The 16,436-nt window shown below is 41.0% G+C and overlaps 1 long non-coding RNA gene across 3 annotated transcripts in view; it reads left to right on the forward strand.

The window, feature by feature from the left end:
* Window positions 1-8,335: 8,335 nt before the first annotated feature.
* The window catches only part of LOC114486131 (uncharacterized), a 16,489-nt gene continuing 8,388 nt past the window's right edge, over window positions 8,336-16,436 (forward strand). For all 3 annotated transcript variants that reach the window (XR_003679382.1, XR_008617041.1, XR_008617042.1), the window contains exons 1-2: window positions 8,336-8,407; window positions 14,392-14,609. This is a non-coding gene — a long non-coding RNA (uncharacterized lncRNA). The remainder of the gene's footprint in view (window positions 8,408-14,391; window positions 14,610-16,436) is intronic.

Below are 16,436 nucleotides of genomic sequence, written 5' to 3' on the forward strand. Positions count from 1 at the left end.
GAGCTTGTGCTCCGCAACGGGAGAGGCCACAACAGTGAGAGGCCCGTGTACCGGAAAAAAAAAAAAAAAAAAAAAAAAAAAAATGTTAGCATAAGCCCTTGTCAAATTTGTGATAGATGGTTCTGGATTGGAAATAACTACATGTAAGTAGATTTCTAGAGAATGTATTTGATTAACACATTAGCAGTAATAACTAGATGGATCTTATTGGGAGAGGTGGAAGGCAGGGAATTGACAATTATGGAGCTAAAACCTCTTATGGAACAATGGTTCTCTGAAATGGGGTCCCAGACCAGCAGCTTCAGAATCACCTGGAAACTCGTTAGAAATGCAAATTCTCAGGCCTCTCTTCAGACCTAGTGAGTCAGAAATTTTGTGGGTGGGGCCCAACAATCTGTTTTAACAAGCCATCCATTCTCATGTATGTTAAAATTTGAGAACCAGTACACTAGGGGAAGAAAAAGAACTCAAGGTATAGGTCAATAGTTTTCAAAGTTTTTCTAGCATCAGAATCACCTGGAGAGCTTGTTAAAACAAAGATCAATGGACCCTACTCTAAGAGTTTCTGATTAAGGAGGGCTGGGTAGGGGGGGAGATGCTTTGCATGCTAACAAGTTCCTAGGTGTTATTGATGCGGCTGGTCCAGAGACCACACTTTGAGAACCACTGGTCTATATAAAAAAGGTGAGTAAGTGCAAGACTTCCTTGGCTCCAGGTTAAAAAAGGATTTTCTGGACTGAGGGGTTGGGGTCGGTGTGGGGTGGGAAGAGAAGTGATCACTGCATACACGTGTCAGTGATTTATACAGAGAAAGGCTCGGCCTGCTTTGGGCTCTGGGGAGGCAGCAAGGCCTTGGAAGTCAGGGGTTTAGTTTCACTCACCAAGTTTTCTGCTGTTCGTGTGTGAGAGATAGGAAAGTAGTCGAAAGAGCCAGCAGTCCAGAAAGGACCAAGGAGACAATCTTCAAAGTGGCCTGCATGGACCAAGCATCAAGGACCAACCATGGTGGTGACAGGTCAGTAGACACCTACGGGGAGAAATCAGTTTGTAGAGCAGATCCCCCTCCTCAGACCCTGACTACCTAGCTCCTCCAGAAGTCTCCAGAACTCACTCATGAACTGAGGAAAAGTGGTGACATTTCCAAATGGACTTAGAGTGTCTTCACCACCATGTAGTGATAGGACCAACGCCATCCCTAAAAGGGTGAAGGAAGCGGGGATCAGGGTACAACCAAGACAGTATATTTGAAAGGGTCCATTCTGTTAGCATCTCTCATAGCCTCTCTGAGATACTCTCTTTTTTTGGAGTATAATTGCTTTACAATGTTGTGTTAGTTTCTGCTGTACAATAAAGTGACTCAGCTATGTGTGTACATATATCTCCTCCCTCTTGGAACTCCCTCCCCTCCCATCCCACCCGTCTAGGCCATCACAGAGCACCAAGCTGAGCTCCCTGTGCTATACAGCAGGTTCCCACTGGCTATCTATTTTACACATGGTAGTGTGTTTATGTCAAACCTAATCTCCCAGTTCATCCACCCTCCCCTTCCCCACCCCACGTACTTAAAGATAGGGATTTTGAAAATTTAATTCCAATGATGCTTAGTCAACAGGAGTAAGGTGTAGCACCTAATGATAAACCCTTTAAGCTTGGACCTGAAATGACTGCCTCAGTTACCCTACCCAAGGGACGGCCCGATGGAGGCATAAACTAGAAATTAAGTTGAGTTCTAAAACACAAAATGACTAATAACGAGGAAACAATTGGTAAAACTCAAATCGAGGGACATTCTACCAAACAGCTGGCTTATACCTTCAAATATGTACTGCATTTTAGATTATGGAATTGTAGCAACAGTTTCCTAAATTTGAACAAAAATGAACCTGACTTTATCTGTGGGTGTGGTAGATACAAATCTTAACTCACAGAGCAGAATAGGGAAGTTCATAATTCATCACAAAGAACTTACACACCAAGAAATAGAAATTGTTTTCTTTTTTTCATTTTTGAATTATTTTTGAGCTTTTAATAGTTGGTGGTTGATTTCCTTCTTTGGGTGGTTAGTATGCTGTTCTCAGAGTGAGGTGTGCTGGAATTGTCCAGGGCAGGTGTGGAATATCACACAGTCTTGATTTCAGTCTTTCCCAGGGTGATAAGAGCCACAGAGTTTACTGCTGACATCTGAGACAGGAAGAGTGGCTTCTTGCAATCTCTTTCAAAGTGACTGCTCTTTGATTTCTCTCCTCGTGTGATCTTTCTTGCTTCTGAATTTCTGTAGTGCTTGCAATCTGAACCCAGCACCCTAAACACTTGATTTTATCCAGCCTGGTATTTTTCCCCAGTTGTTTCATGTACAAATCACTCATCTCCCAACCCAGATGTAACCTTCTCAGAGGCAGGAACTGTGTCTTCCATTATTTTTGCGTCCTGAATAGCATTGCACTGTACCAGACCCCTGTAAGCACGGAAGGAACATTGATCAACTTATTCACAGAATGCAGTGAATGAATGAATAAATGAGTGGTAGTGTCCATTTTTCCTATTATTCAATTAAAAAAGCAGCTTCTCTCAGAAATATGTCCGTTGGATTTGAGAGAAGTTGAATAACAAATTATCTACTAAAAAGCTTAAGAATTCTCCATCTGCACATGACAAGTTATTAATTTGATCATTAATAGTTGCCTGTATATTCCTTTTAACTCCTTGTTAGAGAATTACCACATGCCTCATTGTTTAGGGCCAATAATGATGCATCTATAAGCTTACTCGTTGCTCATCTCAAGTGAGCTGTTGGACTAAGCCAGGCAAGATGGTGAAATAAGCAAAATCTAGCTCTGATGTCCCTCCTTCTTCTGGCTACTCATACCCTCCTAAAATATCCTCCTAACCCCACTCTCCCATCTTCTTCTTAACTGTCAGTCAACCAATCAATTAGCTGGTAAGAGCTACAGTATTACCCCTCTATAAGACTACTTTTCTTTTAGTACAAGAGTCATTAGAGCTAGCTTTTAGACTCTAAAGAAATGTATCTCTAAATTGTACACTTTCATATATTGAAAAGCCAATGGGAGAGAGATTTAGGGACCAGGTTCCTTAAATCTCTCCTTCTAGGAAGAATCCCATTTTACCTGCTTATGAAGCCAGTGCTAATAAGATTTATGAAAAGGAGGCCATTTCTATGTGAAGTTTAGGAACACAATTTTTTTTCATTTTACGTAGCTATGGTCATGCTTTGGGGAATGGATTTGGGCTAATGATACCTACAAATCACTGGTTTATAAATCAGAAAGACATTTATTAATTTGTTTATGCTTGCTTGTTATTAGAATATTCATGTATTCTGTTTAAGACATAGATGTCAAATACCTGGTAGAAGTGTCAACAATTTCTCCTAGCATGCTCACAGCAGACATTGCTAATTAAGCAAGCATCCTTTCCTTCTTAACCCAGTGCTCCCAACAACCATTGCCATTGCTCTGGACTGGTATGCAAGATAAAACCTTTCTTCCATTGCTATTCTTCCTAAAATCAAAATACCTAGGAAGTAATAATTTATCAGAATATTATTTGGTAAGAATGGAACCAGAGCAAATGACCTATGACAAAAAAAAATTTAGGAAATAAAATAACACAAGTGAAAATAAATTAGAACTAAGGAATTATAAAGTAGAGTAGGAAGTCAAGACGAGAGGAGGGGCATGGCTTTATGTAGTTAATGTCATTAGAAGTTGATATAAATTAACTGGATTCAGAAGTTAAGAAGAAAGGAAATGAAAGAAGGGAGGGAGGGAGGAAGTTTTTGGATGGATTGTCACATGAGGGATGAGTGAGTTGTTAGTGTCCTTATTTCTGTGACACATGCAGCAATGAACCTCATAAGGCTATCCCTCAGTAAATGCCAAGGGCATAAGCCTTAGGCAGAATTCAATGAAGGCAGTTTCACAGTGGGTCAAGATAATGTGTTCTAATTTGATACCAAAAAAAGAACCTAGACTACTGAGAAGTGTGGGTGGATAATCCCAAAGGGAATTTGATGGTTTTGCAGAATATTTTCTACATTTGGGAAACTACTGCCAACCCACTATACAGTACAACTTTGCCAACCCACCGTATAGTACAATTTTGCCAACCCACTATATAGTACAACTTTGCCAACCCACTACATAGTATCACTTTCTAATGACCATAATACCAAAAAATATTATCATCCTTGGGTAAGCCCTGATAAAATATTACTCTTCCTCTCTCCCTTTTAAGTAATTTTTAGAGTTTGCCAGAAACTTCTGTCATTGCATTCCCTCATACCATTGCTATGCCCTATAATAAGATATTTCTGAATTAGTTATATTTTAGAAGAATTGCATCTTGCAAACATATGAAACATATTAAATTGACAATGTTTTTCTACTCCATAGTGTAGCACATACTGGTACTGGGTTCTCAAACATAGCAGTTGTAATTTCAGTCACTTCCCAATCAAGAACAGTCCCTGGTACACCTAAGTGCTCAATAAATATACGTTGAATAAATAAATATCAAGGACCCTCTTATATTATTTTCTCCCACATTATCTAGGTTTTGAAAGAGTTTGTCTAGTAAACAATTTGCATTTGAAAAATAGTGAATTTGCATTTTTCAGATCAGTATGACATAACTTTGGCCCTGTTAATTCCGATCTTTTGTGCTGTTTGATTCTTACTGAATTTCACTTACAGAGAATGAAAGACCCTTCCTGTTTTGGAACATTGCCTTCGTTTTGAATCTTCTCTCAATAATATGTGCATGATCGTTACCGCATACCATAAACCAAACTAAATTCCAGAGGGATGGGACTTCCCTGGTGGTCCAGTGGTTAAGATGCGGCACTCCCAATGCAGTGAGCCCAGATTCGATCCCCGCATGCCACAACTAAGACCCGGCACAGCCAAATGGAAAAAAAAAAAAATTCCAGAGGGATTTAAGAGGTAAATGTAGAAAATTTTTTAAAAAATTTTAATTAAAAAAACTAAAAGAAAATTTAGATGAATAGTATTTATCTTGCCCACATTTAAGAAAGGAATCTAAACATAAAAACATTATGAAAAAATTACAGATTTTATTGTGTAAAAGTTAAACTCTTCTGCACGTAAACAATCCAAAGACAAACAAAAAGTAAGACTATATTTTCATTAATATGTAAAGGTTTACTAGCCTTCATTTACAAAGCATTCATACAATCAACAAGAAAAGTAATTTCTCAGTGGAAAGATTGGCAAAACACATTGACAATTTTAAGAAGAAAAAGTCAAAATAGCTATGAAAAACATTTAAAAATGGTCAGCACTACAGTAATAAATGGAAATTAAAATGACATACTCAATCTGACCTATCACTTTAGTACAAATTCAAGGATAATAATACTTAATACTGGCAAAGGTATCGATTTTCTGGAAAGCATTTTGTCAATATGTGCCCAAAACCTTTAAAGTTCCTGGGCAAACCAGGGCAAGGTTGTATGTATGATGTTATTTTTTATCATGTTATTTACAATGGCCAAAAGCTAGGAAAGAAATCTAGATGTCTGAAGAGAAAGGGAATGGTTAAAGTAATTAAACCATGTCATGGGAAAAAATTTTGATGAAATTGTGAAATCATGAGAAAATTCATATGAAGTAATATTAAATGATCAGAAAAAAACTGTGTATAGATATACATACAGTGTCATTTCAGTTATCTAGAACCTATATATCTGTATATGCGTAGAAACAGTTTAGAAGAAAATATATCGAAAGATTAATTCTGTGTTGTATTAATATAAATGATTTTTTCTTCTTTGTACTTTTCCTTCATTTTCCAAAATTTTCGCCAAAGCTCATGTATTATTCTCCCAAGTTTTAAAAGGTACCATATAGAATAAAAAATGGAATGCCTGATCTAAATGAAAAATTCTAGAATGCTTCCCTATAACCCCTCAGCTCTTTCTAGGTGAGTACATTCTCTGGGCTCTGCTGTTCTCTGGGTTCTGGTGTTTTATGCCCTGAAGCTGTTCTCAACTTACCTCCCCAGGTGCAGGTGCACTTCAGTGATGGATGATAAAATTTCTCTAAGACTATATACCTAAGTTACTAAAAGCCAGGTCAAACCTTATGAGTCAGATGTGTTGTTTGCAGTAAGAAAAGCAGACAGACAGTCACCAAGAGATAATCAAAGGGATCCCCATCAGACTTCAGAAGCAAGCTATCTGTTCCTCCCAGGAGCCTTCCTTGAATCCCACTGGATGGTTAGGGGTTCCTCTTCTGGCTTCTCGTGTTGTCCTGACCTGACATCAGCATTTAATTCCTTGTACTGAGATCATCTATTCGTGTGCCCTTCTCTCCTCCCGGCCCAGGCTGCGAATTCCTTGTGCACAAATCTCTGTTTTACTCATCTCTGTAGCCTCAAAACACAGTAGTGGTCAATCAGGAAAGCATTTCTTGCCTAGTGCTTTCACCTGCACCTCAACCCTTAAAAACAAATTCAAATGATAAGTGAAAATATTCGTTTCTTGAAACTAAGATCAGGGAATGATGTTGAATCCTGCCTGCTTCCTCAACTCCTCATGGCAAATCAGACATATATAAAATTGGTGGTTTCAGATTGTTCTGGCCAAAGTGGCTCTATGAAACCCAACCCTTGGATCATTATCACATATTCACTTACAATTCTCTCCATCCAACACACTAATCATTAATTTAAATAACCCCTTCTTTTAATAACTTTGCTTGGAAATGACTGCCTAAAACCATGAACTAGAGTTGAAAGTTTCTCATTTCACTGAAATTGGACCAACATTTCCTGTTATACACTAACCGCTGTGGTCACTGGCTGTTCCTGGACTGTTGAGCCAGGGGCCTCTTCTCTGCTAGCTGCCCAGCTGTCTCATTTGTACAGCAGAGGCCAAGGCGACAGTGAGCTCTGCGGTCTGCAGGAAGATTCTGCAAGCCAGTAAAATCCTCCCATTTGGGACTTGCCTATGCTGAAATATCAGTGCTGTCTGCTCTGCTTGCAAACCTTCCCAAGCCTTGTCCATCTGGAATCCTTAAAGGACCTCTACTCTGAAGTCTGGCCTGACTGTTCTGTTCTCTAGGCCCTCCTCTGACTTTGTATGGGTTTCATCCCATGTCTGTTTCTCTCACTAGACTGTAAGTTCCCTGAGGGCAGGGATAATAGATCATGTATTTTTGTAGCACAGAGCCTGAAACACAGTCAATAACAAATTGAATTGAACCACTGGGGGAAAAATAGATGTTTTTAGTGCTTATTATATTTTTAGACTCACTCTGGGAGACATCATTTCTAAACAGAATTCTAAGCTTTTCTAGGACACAGTGTGGTTGATAGAAATCTTTGATTCATGGTTCTATCATCTCTTAGCTTTATATACTAGTAAGTTAATATCTCTTGAGCTTCAATTTCCTGAGCTATAAAATGGGAGTGATAATAATAGCATTGTTGACAGGATAAGTGAAATTATGTCATTCTCCTAGCACATAGTAGGGGGTTAACAGTTTTTCAGCTGTTGGATGAAAGACTGTTGCATGCGACCAAGGCATAGGTACTGAAATCACCTACAGGTGATTCAATGTATAGCCAGAGTTGGGAACCACTGGTATAAACTTGGGGGATAGCTTTTGCACCTGTAGAGTAAGCTTTACTACTAATGATATTGCCAAGGTAGCCAGTAAATTTGGGTCTCTTCCTGTTTTGAAAATTTTATGAAGGAATCTCACTGCAATCCACTGATCAAAAGATAACTATTCATACTACATGTAAAGCAGTATGTTAGGTATACTAGGAATATTTTTTAAAGTATATTAATAGGTCCCACCTACCTATGAGTAATTTGCATATGAAAAGCAAACTTGTCCATTTCAAAGAAGCTCATAATTTCAGTTTTACAAGGAAGGACCAACTCAAGAATCACCACCCACATTTCCTTTTTCACTGGGTTTAAACCTGGTCACTGGTCACTATTTCCTCACTCCCCTTACCACTACTACAGTAGGCTAGGTCCGTTACTCCATTATTCCACATGGAGTAAGTTCTAGGGTGTTTCATTCTTGTTTCAAAAACACATTTTCCTATAAATATTCTGTGGAAAAGCCTTTGCATGGTTTTATATTGGTAAGATAATTCTAGAGTGCCACATTTGACGAATGACATCAGCTAGCCTACCCTAGCCATAAACCATTTTAGAACTCTTATGCATAATTTGGCTTCAGGTCAAGGTGGTGTAATATGAACCAGCAGAATATACAGCACAGGGTGTCCTTAGCAGCTATCCTAAAGATCAGCAAAACTCATTCCTGTAAGAGAAGCTCATCTGTGAAGCAAGGTCGAGCCCAGTGTTCATCAGAGAAGGTCCGCTTAATGGAATTTCTCCTTGCCTGTAGGTACTTCTGCTTTGAAACTCTGTGGTGGTCCCTCTGGTTGCATACCTTATACCCATTCCCTCCCACCACCAATTATTGCCTTGTGTTCTTTGCTATAGGTATTTCCATTTTGTTCAGCAATCAGATAGCCATATTCTTCAGGGGATGCTGGCCTCCTTTCCAGCTCCCACAGCGTCCAATCTTTTTTTTTTTTATAAAGGGTTTCCTCATCTTTTTTTTTTTTAAATAAATTTATTTATTTATTTTTGGCTGCATTGGGTCTTCGTTGCTGCGTGCGGGCTTTCTCTAGTTGCGGTGAGAGGGGACTACTCTTCGTTGCGGAGCACGGGCTTCTCATTGCGGTGGCTTCTCTTGTTGCGGAGCATGGGCTCTAGGCGTGTGGGCTTCAGTAGCTGTGGCACGTGGGCTCAGTAGTTGTGGCTCGCAGGCTCTAGAGCGCAGGCTCGGTAGTTGCGGTGCACGGGCTTAGTTGCTCCACAGCATGTGGGAACTTCCTGGGTCAGGGCTCGAACCCGTGTCCCCTGCATTGGCAGGCAGATTCTTAACCACTGTGCCACCAGGGAAGTCCCCAGGGTTCAATCTTGATGGTTTAGATAAATTGTGGTAATTCAATTTCCTATGCCAGTGATTGGTTTAGGAATAAGCATGTGACTCATAATTCTGGATAATTATGAGAGTAGAGGGAGCTTCTGGGAAGTTCTTGCTGTTCAAAAGGAACACAAGGGAAGATGTTTCTTGTTAGGCCACTGGATATAGATTTGTGAGAATACGATGCTTAGCGCTGCTGTAATTATCTTGCAACCATGAGAGAATATGTCTGGAACCAAAAGCCAATACAGTGAAAATGGTGTAATAGAAAGAGGGAAAGAATCTGTATTCCTCCATGAACTCACTGAGCTGCTCAATTAAAGGCACGGATACCACCTGACCTCCATATTTCATTGTTATGTGAGATTATAAATATCCTTCTTATCTAAGCCACTTTGGGTGGATTAGCTGTTCTTACAGCCAAACGCATCTCAACTAATACATCTGTGTTAGCCATATAAACAGATGTGGGAGAATCTTGTAGTAAGTGGTTGCTTACTCCAAAAACATGCATCTTAGTACTGGGGATTTTTCTGTTGGGAGAAAAATTTTTTTACTCATTCCTTTCTTAGTTTCTTCCCTTACAGACATAGCTTGTCTCCAACACCAGGCTATGTCTCCCTAAGTACTTTACCACTCTTATTCACGAAGACCTGAGTGAGCCATTGGCTTTGATATTTCATCAACCTAAAACAGAATGGTAGTGCCATTTACACCAGACACAGGTACAAGGAAAGAAGGGCCTTAACAAGCCACTGTGGGCATTTTTTCATCTGTTGTTGTTGTTAACATTGACATTGAGCATTACCATAAGCATCAGTCTGAGCTCCTCAAAACCTTCTCTACGTGTTCTACACATAATGGATGTTCAATAAATGTTTGTTGGATGAATGCATGAATAAACTATATTTGCAAATAGCGTGTCAAGACGGATTTAGAGACTTGGAGATAGTTGAGGCTCCATTTTTGAGATAGAAACCCAAGTACTAACTAGTCTTTTTCTGCCACATCTAGTTAAAACCAGAGAGTGTAAGTAGTACCCCTCCCTTTTTAAGAATGAGGTGCCCCCTCTCTCCTCTCTTGCTCCTATTCTCGTGCTTTCTCTCTCTCTGGAAATTTCAGAATTTAAGTGATCTGATCCTGTGAATATTTTTTTAAAAGCAGATATTTTCATGTCTGCAAGCAGATCTTTCTTTGAAGCCCAAAGAATTCCATCATTGCTCATTAAGAGTTTCTGACGCATAGGGGTGTGTGTGTGTGTGTGTGTGTGTGTGTGTGTGTGTGTGTGTGTGTGTGTGTGTGTGTGTGTGTGCATTTTAAGAGGGCTATGCGGTCATGTCAGTTCTATAGTAATTAGTTTACTGGATGACTTCAAAGGCAAAGGACTGTATATAACAGTGCTTTGAAGAAGTGCCTTTGTTGGAAAGATTTCATCCATCAGACTGACTTTGGGATCTGGGGTAGAGATTGGCTTTGTTCAACATCCAATGTACTTTCCCCCAGGGAAGGGCAGATTTGTGACATTCAGGGTGAGCCTGGGCAAGGAAGAAAATGTCTTCCTGTTTTCTTGTGGAAACTTCATCCCCTGTCTCAGAGAAGTGAGTCACTTCATACTAAGATTAAATGTCTCCAGAACCAGATCCTCCTCCCTGAGAAAGATAGAATGACCTCAATGGAGAGAAAGGAGCATCATGCTAAGATCAGGCTTCTCTGAAGCTCATTCTGCTTCAGAAATTAATTCCTCGGTGGATAGCGCTTCTCCAATAGTCCCATGAAGGAGGAAAACGTGCTGGAGCAAAGGAAACCTGCAGGTTAAATGTGCTTCCTGCAGTCCCTTGTCACCTGTGCAACGACACAAAAATTATTGGCTGAATCCCATTAATTAGTATTAATCCTTCCACGGCAGAGTTGCTTGACTCTCGACCTAATACTTAATATTTCCTTATGAAACAGTGACTTGCCTATATGTCTGTCTCTCTCATTAAATTTTAAGTGCCTTAAAACCTGGTCCACGTTTCAAGTCATCTTTGAACTCAGTGCCTGAAACACTTACAGTAGCAGACACTCAGTAAATATTTGGAAGTGGAACTAACTCATTATGTAATAGTGAAAAGGCCCAGGCTCAATAAATTGACAGGTATTTACTAAGCCTAGAAGAAATAAGGCAGAGACTGTAAATAGAGGTATTTCGCTTATATAAGGAGAAGAGTCTGGAATTTGGAATCAGACAGGCCATGTTTCGAATCTGAGCTTTGCAACCCACTGGTTGTTCTACTTTGAGTTCGTTGCTTAACCTCCCCAGCCCTCAATTTCATCCTCTGTGAAATGGGAAACATGACAAATTTTTAAATGAGCTGCTGGGAGGGATAAATGAGGTGGTGTTATGGGTTGAATTGTGACCTCCACATTCATCTGTTGAAGTCCTAACCCCCAGAGCCTCAGAATGTGACCTGATTTGGAAATAGGGTTCTTGCAGATATAATTAGTTAAAATGAGGTCATACTGAAGTAGGGTGGGCCCCCAATGCAACATGACTGGTGTCCTTATAAAAAGGGGAAATTTGAAGACAGACATACACTCAGGGAGAACACCATGAGAAGCAACCCTGGGAGAAGCAACCCTGTCTGAGAAAGGGAAGGAGAGCTTCACAGAGAGACTACAGTAAATTTTCATCTTGAGGGATGAGTAGGAGTTTGTTTAAGTAATATGGAAAGCACAGATATGGGGAGCTGAGTTAAACATGAGGAGTCAAGGGGGGGACTTCCTGGAGGAGGAAGTCTGAGCTGAGATTTGAAGGAAGGAGGATGGCATGGAACCCCACGGTGAAAGGAGCATAGTTCAAGTACCTTATCATAGTCAAGGAGACATGTGGGAGATGAACCTGGAGGTATTGACGGAGGTGAGGACATGAAAGGTCTTACTGGCCATGCTAAGTAGTCTAGACTTTATCCTGTTGACAGTAAATAACATATATATATATTTTTTAAATAAATTCATTTATTTTTGCATACGTTGGGTCTTCGTTGCTCTGCTTGGGCTTTCTCTAGTTGCGGCGATCAGGGGCTGCTCTTCGTTGCGGTGCGCGGGTTTCTCATCGCGGTGGCTTCTCTTGCTGCTGAGCACGGGCTCTAGGTGCGTGTGCTTCCGTAGTTGTGGCTCGCGGGCTCTAGAGCGCAGGCTTCAGTAGTTGTGGTACACGGGCTTAGTTGCTCCGCGGCATGTGGGATCTTCCCTGACCAGGGCTCAAACCCGTGTCTCCTGCATTGGCAGGCGGATTCTTAACCACTGCGCCACCAGGGAAGCCCCGACAGTAAATAATATTTTTATTGTGGTAAAATATACATAACATAAAATTTAACATTTTAATCATTTTTAAGAGTGCAATTCAGTGGCATTAAGTACATTCACAATGTTGTATGTACAGCACCCGCATCCTTTTACAGAACTTTACACCCTCATCCCAAACAGAAACTCTATTCATTAAGCATACATTCCCCCACTTTCCCGCTCCTATCCCCAGACTCTTTTCTACTTTCAACCACTACTTTACTTTCAATCTCTATGAATTTGCCTATTCTAGGAACCTCATATAGGTGGAATCATGCAGTATTTGTCCTTTTGTGCCAGTCCACATCACACAATGTTTTCAAGGTTCAACCGTCTGTACCATGTATCAGAAGTTCATTTTTAAGGCTGAATTTTCTTCCTATCTATCTATCTACCTATCTATCTATCTATCTATCTATCTATCTACCCATACATACGTTTTGTTAGTTCACTCATCTGTTGATGGCATCTGGGTTTTTTCTACCTTTTGGCTATTGTGAATAACGCTACTCTGAACATTGGTGTACAAGTATCTGTTTCAGTTCCTGCTTTTAATTTGGGGGGTATATGCCTAGAAATAAAATGGTTGGATCATATGGTAATTCTATGTTTAACTTTTTGAGGAATCATCAAACAGTTTTTCACAGCAGCTATACCATTTTACATTCTTACCAGCAAGAAACAAGGATTCCAGTTTTTCCATATCCTCCCCAACACTTGTTATTTTGGGGTTTGTTTATTGTTTTGTTTGCGGTACGCGGGCCTCTCACTGTTGTGGCCTCTCCCTTTGCGGAGCACAGGCTCCGGACGCGCAGGCTCAGCGGCCACGGCTCACGGGCCCAGCCGCTCCGCGGCACGTGGGATCTTCCCGGACCGGGGCACGAACCCGCGTCCCCTGCATCGGCAGGCGGACTCTCAACCACTGCGCCACCAGGGAAGCCCTTGGGGATTTTTTGATAGTAGCTATCCTAAAGGGTGTGAAGTTGCATCTCACTGTGGTTTTGAGTTGCATTTCCCTAAGGACTGATGTTGAATATCTTTTCATGTGCTTATGAGCTATCTGCATATCACCTTTGGAGAAAAGTCCATTCAAATCCTTTGCCTTTTTAATTGAGTTGTTTGCCTTTTTTGTTGTAGGATTGTAGGAGTTCTTTATGAATTCTGGATATTAATTGCTTATCAGATATATGCTTTGCAAATATTTTCTCCCATTCCATGAGTTGCCTTTTCACTTTTTTGATAGTGCCCTTTGATGCACCAAAGGGGACTAAATAATTTTAAGCAGAGAATTGATATTTTCCAATTGGTATGTAAAGGGTGGATTGGAGTGGAGTGAGGTCAAAAGGCAGGGAATCAGATTAAATAGCCACACTATCCAGGCAAGACATGGTAGGGTCTGAGTTGAAACAGAGAAGAAATTGAAAGGTAGACATTTAGGAAGCAAAGGCAACAGGATTCTGGTGATAGTGTAGAGAAAAAAAGGGACAGAGGGAGGAAAAAATGTTGAGAAACTACTTCCATGTTCAGCAAGAGATGATGAGAACCTGAAAAGGGAGCATTGATGAGAGCAGAGAAGGGGCCACATCTGAGGAGATTGAGCTCCAACTGATTGGACAGGTGTGAGAAAGGGAGGAGTGATGAATAACCCCAAGCATGGGTAATCCAGTAAAATATTACCTTAATTTACAGTTAACAACCTAAATTAAATTAGCCTCTGACACAGACTAGCCTAGATGTGTTGGTTCCTGTAGTAGCCGGGTTTAGTGGAGCCTGCCCTGAATCATCCTTCCCTCACTGTCCATTAAAGTCATTTCTCCTTGTAAAAGTATCTTCTGTGATTTATCACTATGATATGATTTATCAACCTCAAATCCTTTTTTGGAAGGGTATGGAATAAATAAATGTAAAAAACATAAGCCCAGATTGTAATCTGGAGCTTTGTGACTTTGAATAAGGACCTAAACTCCATAAGCTTCTGTGTGCTTCCACGTTTGTTAAATATAATATAATTTATATTATATTAATTAATATAAATCTATATTTCAATGGCACCTTCCCCATGCAGATGCTGTGAGGATCAAACGGAAATAATTCAGATCAGACCCTTAGGACTGGGCCTGGACACAGGAAACCTCAATACATATAAGCTGTTGCAGTCTTTGCTATTCCACCTCCATATCCAATGGCCAAGCCCAGTTGGATCTAAAACAGCTTGAAGGCTGTGGCCCAGCAGTGAGCAGTGCAGGCAACCTGTGCAGACCAGAGCCTCTGGCTCTTCATCCAGTGAGTATTGTGAAAGAATCATAGCCTTGGAATCAGAAAATCGTGGGTTGAAATCTTGAATCTTCTGTTGACTAGCTTTATGGCTTCTTCTGCTTAAGACTCAAGAGGGGGTGACAGCAGGTCAGTCCCAGTGGTGAAGGGAACACTGGTCGCTTCTCACAGAAATTTGTCACTGTCTGTTGTCTGTCTTCAGAGGCATGACATCCAGTAGAAATGGCAGCTTCTCTCACTTGGAGCCCAGATCTAGAGTTGTATCCCCTACCTATAGGAGTATGGTGGTCAACCTGGATGGCACACAGGATTGCACTTCAGAATGTTTATGGTGCTGGGTAAGAGAACAAGCACATATTGTGTATCAAAGCCCACTGATCATTATCACCTATAAGGTGCATCTTCCCCCACCCTCACGGGAAGTGACACCGTGGGGGGCTCAGTCCCCAGCTTTTTGGCCACTTCTGAACCTCAGGAGTGTGGGTTACGGCCGTCTAGCTGTAACAGTGCATCACAAGGTGATTTCCTGACAGGCTGTCTCTGCCAACAAAAGGTTGCAGCTGTTTTATAGCTGAGAGCAGGAAGGACTTTGAAATGACTGCATTTAAATAAGCATTTTCTGCCCCATGGGTTCAGTTAGCAATGGTTATATGTCAAGCATTTAAAGGTGTTGTACCCCATCGAGCTATATTTCTACAGGGAAATGTTTAGGAAAGATGCAACTATACGTGTACAAAGAGAGATTAAGAAACCATAGTCTGAAACCACATGATTTTACTATTTCTAACCACAGGCTAACCCAAGCTCTGGAGAATATGTGACACCACCCCTCCCCCTACAAAACAAAGGCAAAATGGCAGCTTTTATGATTTTTTTGTTTAATTCTCTTACTAATGAGAATTAGCTTGTCAGTGTATTTTGTCTGCCTTCAAAGGAGTTACAGTGGAGAGTGCTAGTCACAAACACGTGTATGCCACAAGCTAGCACTGACCCGTACACGTTTCAAATCTGAATTAATTGCTGACATTAAAGATTGGGGAGGGCAGCAAGATTCAGGATTTCAAAACTTCTGGGAAGTTATGTTTGCTTGGGTCCTCTGACAAAGCAAATGCCAAGATGGGATTAAATATGCAAAAGTTTTATTAGGGAAAATGCTTGTATGAGGAAAAAATAGGGAGAAGCCCAGAGAAGGCTGGGAGGGCAAGTCTGTGCAGCAGTGAAGGAGAGAGGAAGGGAAAGTTGGGTTGAAGTGTTCTAGGCTGCCGAGCAGTCTGAGGAGGCTTCATCAAAGAGTGGAGAGTCCTGGGGGCAAAGCTGGCTGTCAGAGGAGTCCTGTGTCTCCCAGGAATGGGTCTGCTAGTATCCCTGCTGCCCTCAGCCATTGGCTGGGTACAGTCACTGGGAAGTATGACCTCTGCACAGACTCAGCCATGGGTTTCAGAGTGCAACAGCTGGGGCATTGGTCAACTGAGCTCTCTCTAGTTGGAGGTCTGCAAGTGCATCCCAATGTCTGCCACTGAAGCCATCTCCGGGTAGAGGGTATCTAACAGGCTGTTAATCAACCTAAAAAAAGCATGCCCAGAATATTCCCTGCCAGGGAGCAAAGACTTAAAATAGCCAGCCACTCCTTCCTCTCATGCTTAGAACACTGTCTCTTTACCAGTCCACGAAGGTCTTGTCTTTGTATGACACTCCTCTGAAAACTCTAGATAAACAAATACATATATATACATATATATGAATGTATACGTGTATGTACCTAAAGAAAAAAGAGCAGGGCTTCCCTGGTGGCGCAGTGGTTGAGAGTCCGCCTGCCGATGCAGGGGACACGGGTTC

The sequence above is a fragment of the Physeter macrocephalus genome, chromosome 4 (genome assembly GCF_002837175.3).
Source record: "Physeter macrocephalus isolate SW-GA chromosome 4, ASM283717v5, whole genome shotgun sequence".
NCBI classification, from domain to species: Eukaryota; Metazoa; Chordata; class Mammalia; order Artiodactyla; family Physeteridae; genus Physeter; species Physeter macrocephalus.